Here is a 10451-nt window from a genome sequence, read left to right as displayed (position 1 = left end):
TGGCCGGAGATTTAGCTCAGTGGTTCTGCCGCCTGCCTCGCAAGCACAAGGTCCCAAGTTCGATCCCCGGTACCAAAAAAAAAAAAGAGAGAGAGAGAGATCTTTTCTAAACTGTAGAAGGAACAGGCCATGTTTTATCATGTTAATATTTTTCCTACTTTTCCAAATGGTACTTATAAGGGTATTTTTTATTAATTTAATTAATCCTCTAATGTGTTTACATAATAAAATGCATTAGGAACCCTTTTTACTAGTCTCCTTCACAAGTAAATTAAAAATAGTTCTAAGGGGGCCAGGGATTTAGCTCAGTGGTTCCGCCGCCTGCTTCGCAACCACAAGGACCCAAGTTCAATCCCCAGTACCAAAAAAAAAATAGCTCTAAGGCTAAGATTGGACCTCAGACAGTACAAGGAACTCCAAACCCTCAACTCCTTCAAAGTTGCATATAAAAACTGAAATATTCACCAGATAACAAAGTTATACCCAGTATGCCTATCAGTCAGTAGGACTGAGTACCCCAAAACATGATTGTAATGAGTTTCGGCTAGCTTTATCAGCTTATGATCAGATTTCTTACAGGTCAGTAGACCCATCTTGCTAAGCTGCCCAGGGTCTCACTGAGTTGCCCAGGCAGGGCTTGAACTTGGCATCCCCCTGCCTCAGCCTCTCAGAGTACTGGGATTACAAGTGGGCCACCACACTTGGCATCTAAGGAATAGATTCTTAAAACCACAAGTACACATATAAATGACATATATCCAAAGATGTTCGACTCCTTTTTTTTTAACGTGGTACTGGAGATTGAACCCAGGATCTTCCCACTGAGCTGCATCCCCAGCCTTTTTTTTTTTTTTGAGACAGGGTCTCACTAAATTGCTAAGTTGCTCAAGTTGGGCTTGAATTTGTAATCCTCCTGCCTCAGCCTCCCAGAGTGCTAGGATTATAGGCGTGTACAACCACACCTTGCTACAACATCATTTTTAATAGCAAAAAGTTGAAAATCAAAACAGAATATGAGTTAGTAGGAAAATCGGTTTAAAAATATACCTCCCCGTAATGGTAATGGACATTGAGCTGCACTTGTCTGCACGGACTTGGAGGGGAGCGTCCACCGATCACTCGCTCAGCTCTGTGACTGCAGCACCGTGCTCAACAGGTGATACAAGCGAGCCACCCAGAGATGTAGCCAGGGACCCAAGGCTTCTGCATTATACACTTTGGGGTAGTTTGCATATTTTCAGAAAGAACAATGATTAGTTTTGTAATTTAAAACAGATTAAAGTGTAATTTTAATTACACGAAGAGCTTTAACAGACAGCTCATGGCACCACAGCGGTGGGGAGTTCAGCATAGAGCCTGTCCCTAAGGCTGCAGGCCATTCTCATGGGGTCTCACACCCCGACCTGGCCCTTGGCAGACTGCCCTTCGCCGAGTCTGCACATCTATGAATCTGCTTTTTTAAGTGCATTGTTAACAGCTCAAAAAACAAACCTACAGAAAATTGAAGTCACACCCGATACACAGACGTGGGTGCACAACGGTACGGTTCCCTCCCCACTGTCGGGATTTTTACACACGCACAGCTCTGTAGCCTTTTCACCTTGTGTGGTGAACACCAAGCATTTTCTCAGCCTCGAATGTTTCCCCGGCGGCTTTTCCCACAAAAGTGATGCTGACTGTGACACTCCACTCCCGAGGGGGTTGCCCATCCCCACCTCCAAGTGTCCCCAGGCCCCTGTGTCCACTGTGGCCCCACCCTATGGGAGATTCTTCCCCGGGGACCTCAGAGGAGCAGTCGGTGTCACCAGGACAGGGTGACGATGCTTTGTGACGGGAGAGCAAAGAGAATGGGTCTGGCTGGGTGGAGGTGGACGCTTCGCCTGTCTCTAACTTGTTTCTACCTGGCGCCTGGCAGGAGGACCACAGCGCTCTCACTTGCTGGCGGTGGGGATTGCCTGCCCCCACTTTAGGGACAATGACTACAAGAGGCCACACTGCTTGTCTCCTGCAGTGCTTGGCTGTAGCACAGTGTTCATTTGTAAGTCCATTGCCGGATTTTAAACAGAGAGCAAGAGCTCACTGACTGAATTAGATGTGTTCCGTTCTTAAAAAGGACTTCACTGTGACTGCTCAGTGTCATATGAATTGAGGACCACAGTGATCTAATGCCCTATCCTAAGAGCCTTGTCCTCATTTTGCTGGGCTGTGTGTGCCAAGGGTCCTGCACCCTGACCTGTAGGGTTCTGACTCCAATCAGTCCCGGGCTGGCCCCACTTCCACCTGGGGTGTTGAAACTGGAAGAGCATCACTCTGCCATGGAAGCAAGAAAAGACACACACAAAATCTTGTCTGGAAACCTTTAGAAGTGGAGGCTGGAGCCAGGGATTTAGCTCAGTGGTGCCTCCGCCTGCCTCACAAGTGCAAGGTCCTGAGTTCGATCCCAGGTACCAAAAAAACCCCAAAACACAAGAAAAAAAAGGAGTGGGGGCTGCAGAGGAACAAAGTTGCCCAAAGGGAAGGTGATGCCCAGGGAAACCAAGCCTTGAGCATAGCACACTGTGGCAGAGCAGGAAGGAACATGGCAGGGAGAAGAATCCCCTGATGGTTATAGTGGGTCATCAGAGGCCAAGCGTGCACCAGATAGTGTTGATCCCTTGGGAGCCACACTTCACAGGCTCAACTCTGTGCTCCCCTCACCCCAAGGAGGAACAGCAGGGTGAGGCTAGAAGGGCCATCCTCAGTGGTTTGAACCTGCAAGAGAAGTCATCCTCCCTTCCCCCAGGCCATTGTCCCCACAGAATATAGCCCTTACATGCCTGAGGAAAAGGCAGCAAACAGTGCTATCACCAGGGCCCCGGCAAAGACCCACTGCAACTCAAAGTAGAGTCAAAGAGAACCCCCATCTCCAGGGGGCCAAGAACTTTTCATGTGGGCTACACCACTGGGCAGAGGGGTAGGATCTCGAGAGGGACTGCCCCGGAGCCTGAGATACAAGGCCCTGCTTACAACCGAGAGAGCCCCTCCTGACCTGCTGGCCAGAGTTGGAAGGAGAGCAGAAACAGGCCCTGGGTGTGAGCCCTCAGCGTCCTTAGCACAGGCAGGAACTGTAAAAAGTAGCAAGAGATGATACTGGGAGGGTAAGCATAGCAACAGCAAAACCCCACCCATCTCATCTGCCTACATGAAGGACCTAGCAATAGGGATATACCTGTCTCCAGGCATGAAACTAAATCTGCTTACCCTGCTTTCTGCTATTCTACATGTTAGGTCTGGATTTCATTTAAAAATTCTGAGCTGCCCCCAAATTATAGGACAAGAATACCCCCTGCAAGGAGAAAGCAGAACTAGACTTCAAGACAACCTGGATGTTGGAAGTAACAAATATAGAATATGAAATAACTATGACTAATATGATAAAAGAGCATTGATACAAAAATAGAGAACACACATGAGCAGATGAGGAATTTCAACAGATAGAAACCAAGAAGAATCAAATGGATCCAAGAGTGGTGGTACACACTTTATAATCCCTGAGGCAGGAGGATCACAAGTCCAGCCTGGGTAACTTATCAAGAACCTGCCTCAAAATAAAATAAAATTTTTTTTTTTTTTTGGTACCGGGGATGGAACTGGGGTCCTTGCTCTTGCACAGCAGGAGGCGAAACCGCTGAGCTAAATCCCTGGCCCCGAAAATAAAATTTTTAAAAATGCCTGGGAAGCCGGGCATGGTGGCACATCCCTATAATTCGAGCACTCAGGAGACCGAGGTAGGAGGATCACTGCAAGTTCGAGGCCAGCCTGGGCTACATAGTGAGTTCAAGGCCAGCCTGCACTGTCTCAAAATAAAATAAAATAAAATAAAGGGTGCGAATTTGGCTCAGTAATAGATCTCAGAGTGTTGTCTTCCCAGGATGCACAAAGTCCTGGGTTCAATCCTAAGTAGCAAATAAATCAAATGGAAATGTTAGAAATAAAATAAAAACATAGCAAAAAAGATAGATTGCCTTTGAGATTTTTTAAGGAAAAAATAAACAATTCATTTAAAGATAAAGTGATAGAAATTACCCAAAATAAAATACAAAGATTAAAAAATGGGAAGGGACCGGAGCTTTGGAACAGTATGAAACAGTCTAACACACATATAATTGGAACCCAAGGAGACAAAGTAGGAACAGGAATATTTATAAAGAGATAATAGCCAGGAATTTCCCAAAAATAATTTTTAAAAACATTAAAGTATAGATCCAGCAAAGCAGGATATATAAGCACATGCTCATGCACACATTCCCCTAGATACATTGTATTTAAACTGCTGAAAATCAAAACTAAAGAGAAAATCATGAAAGGCATCAGACGTACAGTGAAACAAAGATAAGAATTACTCCAGACTTCTCATCAGAAACCGTGTAGGATGGAAAACAATACAGTAACATATCTGAAGCGCCAGAAGAAACAGTTGTCAGCCTAGAATGCTATACACTGTGAAAATGTTTTTTCAAAGAAAGGTAGCAAGACAAACATTTCCTTTTCTTGCCACTTCTGTTCAACACTGTACTGGAAATTATAGCTGGGGGAAGAAATAAAGACATCATATTGGAAAGAAAATAAAATATCTCTGTTCACAGGTAACATAGCTTGAATATGGAAAATTGTAAGAAATCCATTAATAAACTATTGGAATTAAAAAACAACTGCAGCTGTGTTGCAGCATATAAGGTCAATATACAAACACCATTGGCATCTCTACACACTAGCAATAGCAATCTAAAAATAAGTTTTAAAATACTTCATTGACAGTATCAGGAACAATGAAATACTGTATTTACCATAGAAATAAACTTACCAAGAGAATGTAAGTCTTCTGTGATGAAAACTACAAAACATTATTGAAATATATTCAAGACCCAGATAAATGGAAACAAATCACACATCCATGGATCAGAGAATAAATGGCAGTATTCGTTGTATAGATCTACAGATTCAACACAAGCCCTGTAAAGACCCAGCTTCATTTTTTGCAAAACTGATAAGCTGATACTAAGATCTGTATGGAAATGCTAGGGATCCAGAATAGTACAAATTAAAAAGTCAAAGAAGTAGAACAACTCAGGCTTTCTGACTTCAAAACTTACTGCACAGTTCCACTAAAATAGTATGGTACCAACATAAAGACAGAACAGATCGATGCATTAAGATCAGGCATCAAAAAGATACCTAACATTACTACTTCATCCCCATGAACTTGACAGCTTAGATAAGACAGTCATTGAGTCAGGCATGGTGGCAGACACCTGTAATCCCAGCACTTCGGAGGCTGAGGCAGGAGGATTGCTGCAAGTTTGAGGACAGCCTGAACTACATAGCAAGCCTTGTCTCAAACACACACACATCCAAAGCCATAAGCTGCCAAAACTCAATAACAAATGCATAGTCTGTCTATTAGAGAAAATAGTCCTTGTTTATTTTAACTACAAAGTTAAAGGATTACTACAAAGTAATTAAAACCTTTCTTTAGATTATTAGTAACAATAGAAGACAAATTATGTGATGATCTTGATTATAACAATAATATTAATAAAGTTACGAAAAACAACTGTGTAATAAACATATGGTAACTTACAAGGGTACCTTTCAACAAAGAAAACTCCAGACCTGAATAGTTTTACTGGCAATTCTACCAACCCTTTAAGGATGAAGTAATTCCAGTTCTACACAGAAAATAAAAAGAAGAACACTTCACAACACATTGTGCAAACATGGCATTACCAAAACCTGACAAAGCCATTATAAGGATAAAAAACTGCCAGCCAGTATCTTTCATGAACCTGAACCTACAGTCCTCAGCATAGTATTGATACATCAAAAGCAGCAGTAATATACTGGGGACCAGGTGAAGGCTGTCCCAGCAATGCAAAATTGACTCATGTTAAAATCAGTCACACAACTGCACACATCCACAAGTTAAAGGGAACCATGCAGTCATCTCAATTACTGCAGGAAAAGCATCTGACAGAATTCAAGAGTCATTCATGACGAAAAGCAAACTAGGACAAGAAGGAAAGAACACCGACAGAGCACCTAGAGTCGGCATCATTCTGATTGGTAAAAGACTAGATCCTTTTTCTCTAAAGTCAGAAGCAAGGGAAGAAGGTCTGATCTCACTATCTGATATCCTACCAGAAGTCCTATACAGTGCACTGAGACAAGAAAAGAAAGAAAAATAGTTACAAATGAAAAGGGTGAAACTATATCCATTGTCAGACAACATTCTTGCTGTTTGGTTTGATTTTGGTTTTGGGGTTTTAGTTTTGGTTCGATTTTTTGAGACAGGTCTCACTATTCAGTGCAGGCTGGCCTCAAACTCACTATGTAGCCTAAAATGGCCTCGAACTCACGGTGATCCTCCTGCCTCAACCTCCCATGTACTGGGATTACAGGTGTGCGCCCCACACTGGCTCAGACAACATTATTGTGTGTATAACGACAAGTGATCTGCAAAATGCTGTTAGGTGTAGTGAGTTTGGTAAATCTATAGGATACAGAATCATTGTACAAAAATCAATTGCGTGACTGTAAAAAACAATTGGAAATTTAAATTTTGCATCAGTACCATTTATAATCCCAAAACCAACAGTAATTAGGTATATAAAAGAAATCTATATGCTGAAAATTACAAAACACTGATGAGGGGAATCAAAGAAGACCTAAGTTCACGGATTGGAAGAATCAGTAATGTGAAGATGTCAGTTCTCCCTAAATTGGTATGTAAATCAATGCAACCCCAACCAAAACCCCAATAGAATTTTTAATCAATAAGCTTATTATTGATTTTCAATGGAGAAAAGCAAAGAAACTAAAATAAAATAATTTTGAACTAGGACAAAGGGGACTCAACAATGATTTCAAGTCTCACTATAAAGTTAAGGTCATTAGGACAAGTGTGCAATTGGAGGAAGGACAGATACACAAAGATCAGTGGAATAGAATAGAGAGCCCAAAAATAGAACCACACAAATATGTTCAATGGATTTTCAACAAGGTGTAAAGACAATCCAATCAAAGGAGAAAACTTTTCAACAAGCGGTGTCATATGCCAGGAACCTCAATTCATATCTCACACCTCATATGACAGTTAACTCAAAGTGAGTCATGGCTCTAAATGTATAATCCAAGACTAAAACTTCTAGATGAAAACAGAAGAAAATCTTCCTGACTTTGGATTAAAGACTCCTTTAATAAACTACTGAAGGCATAAGCTATACAAGATGAAAATGATAGGGCCGAGGATTTACCTCAGTGGTGCCACCACCTGCCTCGCAAGTGCAAGGTCCCAAGTTTGATCCCAGGTAGCAAAAAAACAGTGGGAAAATGAAAAATGAGACTTCATCACAATTTAAAACTGTTCATTGAAATATACCATTAAGCAAATAAAAAGATAAGCCACAGACTAAAAGAAAATTGTAAAACATACACTTGATAAAGATCTGGTATACTTAAAAAACTCTTAGGCGGAGGATTTAGCTCAGTGGCACCGCGCCTGCCTCACAAGCTCAAGGTCCTGAGTTTGATCCTCGGCACCAAAAAAAAAGGGAAAAAAACTCTCAAAACTCAATAAGGAAGAAAGGAACCCAGTGTTAAAAACTGTCCAAAGATTCGCACAGACCCTTCACTAGGACGGCTGTGTAAGTGGCAAACAAGCCCATGAAGAGATCCTCATGACAAGGAAGTCAGTCATGGGGGAAGCTCAGATTACCACAGTGCATCCACCAGAATGATGAATCCTAGAAATCCATCCATACCAGATGCTAGCAGTGGATGTGGAGCCACCAGAACACTCACACCCGGTCATACAGATGCAAGATATTTTAGACACTTTTGGAAAGACTGGCTGTTTCCTATAAAGTTAAACATCTACCTCGCACACATCCCAGCCATCCTGCTCCTGAACACCCACTCAGAGGAGTGGGAAGTGTCATGCAGACACCAGTGAGTGTCTCCAGTGGCTAATTTATAGTCACCAAAACTGGAAGCAACTCAGATATCCTCCACTGGTGGACAGGTAAACTCTGATAGAGCTGGTCAGAAAAAAATTAATGAACTGGTACAACCACACAGAAAAACTGCAAGTGTACAGGCCAAGTGGAAGAAGACACTGAGTGGGCCACATACTGTGTGGTCCACTACACAATGCTGCGGAGCAGACAGAACTGTAGGATCAGGAAGCAGGTCAGTGGTGCCAGGCCTGGGGCACCAGGGAGGGCTGGAGCACTGGGTCACTAATTGTGTTGGAGTGCCAGGACAGTTCCCTGACGGGTACAGTCACATAACTGTAGCTTTTTGTTTTGGTCTGGCATTGCTTTTGTTCTAAGACAGGGTCTTTCCATATAGCCCAAGAAAGCTTGAAACTCACTATATAGCACAGGGTAGCCTTGAACTTGTGTCAGTCATCCTGCACCTGCCTCCCAAGCACAAGCACAAGGTCTCGAGTTCGATCCCCGATACCAAAAGAAAAAAACCAAATGCTGGGATTACAGGTGTGCATCACCACGCCTGGTTCATGTGACTGTAAGGCTTTGCCAAAACCAGAAGTGTTCCTACAGGGGGTGAAACTAACTGTACATAATAAATTATATCTTAGTCAACTTAATTTAAGAGGGAAAGAACCTTTCCCTCTTGTGAAGAAGTCATAGTTAAGGAAAAGTGGAGTCAGACAATACGAGTGCCCTTGCTTGAGTGTAAATCGGTCTTAAGCTCTGATGGTCGCTTGCAAGCCCACTGTGGCCTGATGATTCGTGCTCAGAAGGCCACGCCAAGAGGGAGGTACTGTCCAGCCAGCATGGGACCTGTCCACAGCCTCCTAGTGCTCTGCTCCTCTTCCTGGATGGCAGCTTCTCTGTATGTGTTAGAAGATGGCAAATAATAAAAATAAGCATCATGGTGAGACACGAGGGATGGAGACTTGTCCCTGGTGCATGTGGCAGAACACGCTTTGTCCAGTGGGTAGAAGCTGAAGCTGAGGCCCTTGGCACCTAGGAATTCAGTGTGGTATTAACACACCTGCCCATGGGGTCCTCCCCCTTATCCTTCACCTAGGCCTTTTTCAATTTTGATGGTCACATTCCTGCTCTGAATTTTATCCAACATACCTTGAAGCTTTTTAAATTTAGACCAATGGGAAATAAGAAAATAAGACCCAGCCTCCAGATTCTTAGATTCCCTACTCTCTGTGAAATGCTGCCAACAACCACTCCCCGTTAGCCTCCTGGGGACCCTTCATCTTCCTTTGTTCCCAAGCCCTGAGTTTTTCTTTGTGACCAGAAAGGAGCTGAGCACCGCTGGCTTGCAGCCCTTGTGCCTCTGTGGGAGGCCACAGAACTGTAATTGGTTTCTGTCAGGAGAAACCAATGTGGTGATCTTCATCATATAACACTGTTCCACCGCCCACGGCCTCCAGGAGCTCTGCTCAGAGGGAGGCAGAACTGGGTCTGGACTCTGTTTACCAAAGAGCTTTTACTCAGCCAGGAGAGAAATGGCCCCCGGGGCCACTGGGGTGGCTAGGTGGGGCACAGGAAGGGTGATTAAGTCTCCGAGGGTCAGTCTCATCCCTCCTTCTGTTCCAAGGGGCCCTGCTCAGGCCCCCAACTTCCTCGCCTTCTCATGGTACCCTCTGCCCTCTCCTGTCTCTCCATCCACCTCCACTGCACCTTCTCTCCTTCCTGCCTCTGGCTGACCTGTGAGCCTGGTGGCCAGAACTGACTGTGACCAGGAGGATGCTTAGGGTGTGGCATTAGAGTTCCAGGACCAGCCCTCAAGAGAGCTCAGCAGAGTCTGCTTCTGAGAGCTCCAGAACAGCTAGCAGGCTTGCCGAGAGGCTGGGGCCTGGGCCTAAGCCCATGGTGCTGTTGGTCAGTGACCACACAAGTGCCAGACTCTGAGACCCACCAGGCTTCCCATGTGCAGGCTGCCTCTGGCTCTTGCTATCACTGTGGCTGTCTTTGGAGCCTGCCCAAGTCCCCCTCACTCCAAGTCTGGAGCAGTGAGCCAAGGAGCTGGTCAGGGACCAGGAATGCTGTCCCCTCAGTCCATCCCCCTCCCTGCTCACAGCACCCTTTAGACCTCTTCCTCTAGCATGCTCCAGAGAAACCCGAGTCATTAAAGTGCAATATCCCCCTTCCAACGCAGGCTTTGAGTTTTTTCCCTTATTATTGTTCTACATTATTGGTCATTTGTCACTTCTTTTCTAATAAGCTCTGGATTGTCATAAAATGAAGCCAGTTGTTATGAATCCACAGTCTCTCCCACGAGCCGTTGCAGGTTGTTTCTAAACCAGTAAGCATTTCAGGGGAGGCCGTTGACACCTCTTCCTGTCAGTTCTGGGTTTGGATGTCCTCTATTGCTGTTGTTGCTTTTCTGCCAGGTGTGAGTTTCTGCAATTTTTAAGAAGAAAAAGG

At 44.1% G+C, this 10451-nt stretch overlaps 1 protein-coding gene across 5 annotated transcripts in view; it reads left to right on the top strand.

Annotated features, from left to right (window-relative positions):
• The window catches only part of Rptor (regulatory associated protein of MTOR complex 1), a 371772-nt gene that overhangs the window by 340011 nt on the left and 21310 nt on the right, over window positions 1–10451 (top strand). The window lies entirely within an intron of this gene.

This window comes from Heterocephalus glaber, unplaced genomic scaffold (genome assembly GCF_053883595.1).
Source record: "Heterocephalus glaber isolate CG9 unplaced genomic scaffold, H.glaber_assembly_v1.0 deba00000937, whole genome shotgun sequence".
In the NCBI taxonomy this organism is placed as follows: Eukaryota; Metazoa; Chordata; class Mammalia; order Rodentia; family Bathyergidae; genus Heterocephalus; species Heterocephalus glaber.
The sequence above is the reverse complement of the archived record's forward strand: the minus strand, read 5'-3'. Positions and strand labels throughout refer to the sequence as shown.